The sequence below is a fragment of the Lolium perenne genome, chromosome 2, assembly GCF_019359855.2.
Source record: "Lolium perenne isolate Kyuss_39 chromosome 2, Kyuss_2.0, whole genome shotgun sequence".
Taxonomy (NCBI): Eukaryota; Viridiplantae; Streptophyta; class Magnoliopsida; order Poales; family Poaceae; genus Lolium; species Lolium perenne.
The window spans coordinates 19532519-19535740 of NC_067245.2; the positions used below are offsets into that span (position 1 = coordinate 19532519).

Genomic DNA, 3222 nt, shown 5'->3' on the forward strand with positions numbered 1-3222 from the left:
CGTGCCAAGAACCAAGGGGTAGAAATCCATCACCTAATGACAACTCCCAAGATTCTCAAGGCAAAAAACAAGCGAGAACAAATCAACTTAAAGCTTGAATATTGAAATAACTTAAATTTGTTGGAGAGATATTTTCATAACACATGTTAGATGACCATGGGTTCTCGGGTGACCGAGTGCATCATCTACAATCATCAAGCATATGAATATCAAACTTGTGTCGGGCCTCGCAAAGGTTAATCGCATAGGCTTGCAGAAATACGAAACAATCCTCCTATTGTTTAGGTGCAAATGATCTAGACATAAAAGATTAGTCACACAAGCTTGCGAATCCTACTTTTAATTGTTTTAAAATGAGCAAGAGATGTCCAATTTTAAATGAGCGAGAGAAGTCAATCTCTTTCAATTCTAGAAATAAAACATAAAATTTAACAAGTTGATCACTCATAGCCTCGTGCATTACGACTAGGAACTTGACATGCAACCTCTCACTACCCTATCTAGTCGGAATCATAAAAGTACTCCCTTGCAGGTTGCCACTTCCAAAGTGCCCACGAGAGTGGTCACTTAGTTAATAATCAAACAAAGGTTTACCCGCAAAAAAATCAAACAAAGGCTACAATGCAAGTTAAACCTGCTACTAAGAATAGAGTGGGAAAAAATTATCGGAGTGGACAAATTTTAGGTCTTCCTCGGTATGTCACGAGTTGTGAACCAAAAATAACAAATATAGACAACATGAGCAACCGAGACATCAACATAAGCATGACTCATGATGAATTTGAATTCCTACTTCTAAAGTTAACGCCTTCATGGTAGTATGTACACCACAAACAATTAGCATCAACCATACATCCATACCTTTAGGAAATTGAATTTCTGAAGAATTAATGGGACACTCGCATAAGCAACATTTGTTTTAGTTTCTAGGGTTTTAATGATGAAAAAACAATCATTATATGATTTTGTATAATATTACACACTTGAGTAGATAATCATCAACATCTTCAGTTCATTTTCTAACCAAAGGAGATGCTAATGTATTCTACCTAAAATTTGCATCAGAAATTAGTTCCCATGCTACCAACACACAAACTTCATCCAAGAGTAACCCATTCCGAAGATAACATAAATGCATATATAAGCACATGAATTAGATGAAATCATCTCATTTTAGCTGTATGTGGTATATGTTAAAGCTAGTAAAACCCAAGTCCACATTAAAGCATTACCGCAAAATTTACAATCTAATAACACAATGTTTTCTAAGTCCGCATGTTGAAGCATGCCCAGTTAAGTAATGAAACCAATTGATTCTTCATTGATTATTTTTATTATTCCACAATAATTGTATCATTCCTAAATACAGATTTGCATTACGGTAGTGGTAGAAGATGGTATGGTTTTACGGTAGTGGCGGATGTCCTACATTATTAGTTACTCCTACAAAGAAAGAGCCATTCCTAAATACAGATTTGCATTACGATACGTAAATGTATAAATGGAGTGTATATCTTGCGGATTGTTCGAGTTTGTTGCAGTAGAGTAAGTCTGAGCAGCACGGAGAACTGCATTAATAATTGCTTCTCTTCAACGCAAAAAAATTCCCTACTTTATCAAGCCTCTTTGCTCTGCAATTTGGCGATATGTTCCCAAAACTTTCCAAACCAAGTTTGAACGACTCCAAGCATTAGACATAATGTATGAGTTAAAAAAGCACCCAAAAGTTTGTGTTCTAATGCCAGCTAGTAAGTTTTGTAGGTTAGAAAGAATTAATGCCTCAAAAAGTTCAAGTTTAGCTCGAGAAGGTGACTTCGCACAACTAAGTGAATCCTCATTCCCACCACTCCACTGCCCATAAACACAACAAAGACGCAAAAAATTGTACCGCTCGTTCCCAACAGGTGTGAAATCTCAACATAATGGCGGAAAAAAAACATACCAAGCATCCAAACATGTCAAACAAGCAGGTTACCAATACTAATCCGTATCTTTGAGATACCTAGTGTGTATGCATGTTTGAATAAATTATAGTTTCACTTCCATGTGAAAATCAGAGAGAAGACAGGGGTTTAGGTTTAGTCAATTTAACTAGTTGAAGACCTCAAAACAAAATATATCCAGCCTCGAGACCATCCTTATTTGTAACAGTACATGCAATACCTAATAATATGCACCAATCAATTTAGCAGTGAGAGATCCTAACTTGTGACACATCCATTTCTTATCTCAACTATTTCACCGTGTAATGGGTACCAAGCATACTATCTATGAATGAAATCATGCAAATCCCGAGTAGACATAGAATTTGTTACCTAAATATATCTACCATCAATAATGCAAGAGAACCACACTTGCAACGGACCTATAATTTATAACTCTTTATATTAGCAGCCATTATACTTCATTTAGGCCGCGACAGGGAGCCTTAGGTTGTGGTGGTGCCGTGGTATTCAGCACCAGCAAGAGCTATACTGAGGTCGCCACCATCCAGAGGATCAGCCTACTCTGCGTAGTTGTTGCTACTACTAAAAGGTAGATTAAACGCTACAAAACAAAAGATTTAAAATAATGAGATCTTTGCTCGGAGCAAAAACATGTAATGGAGGGAACACTCAGCTGCAGACAATGCATAGGGATTAAGAATGACACAGAACCCCTCGGCTGCAACAACCTGTGACACCACCCGAGAAACATGGCCCCTGGCTGGCGGCAAAAGGACTAGACGAACTGCACAACAACGTGAAGGAGCTGAGAAATTCCAAAAATACACAATGTGGTTCATATAAAATTCTAAAAATGAAACCTGGAAAAATAAATCCAACCAAGCAGAGAACACACAAAAAATAATTGAACATATTCTGGTATAGGATGGGCACAACAATTTTGAACGAAATCATCATTAACTACAAAAGGAAGAAATAAGATGGAGCAATCCTTAGAAGATAGAGGATCTAAATTTGAACAACAAGACCTACGCAAATTTTGGTTGATGCATATCCGAGCCAACCATGTTAGGGAGGTGGGAGAAAGAGAGAAAGGTGCATACTTCTCCATCCAGGATGCCAGGAGGCTAAAATGCGAGAGTTCCCTGTGTGGCAGCGTCAGCAACAGTGCCTTTGTGGTCACCTTGCCGTCCTTCTTGGCCCCGGCAAGGGAGCCCTACCGAGAGAAACAGAACATCTCAATGACTAGATAACATAAGACACAATTAAAATACAT

General features: G+C 37.9%; 1 non-coding gene and 1 pseudogene across 1 annotated transcript; both read right to left on the minus strand.

The window, feature by feature from the left end:
- Positions 1–1511: 1511 nt before the first annotated feature.
- Positions 1512–1632, minus strand: LOC127337281 (small nucleolar RNA snoR86). The gene has a single exon (XR_007873696.1). It is a non-coding gene; the product is annotated as a small nucleolar RNA snoR86 (small nucleolar RNA).
- A 120-nt stretch (positions 1633–1752) lies between these two features.
- Positions 1753–1849, minus strand: LOC127337311 (small nucleolar RNA Z266; annotated as a pseudogene).
- Between the last annotated feature and the right edge of the window lie 1373 nt (positions 1850–3222).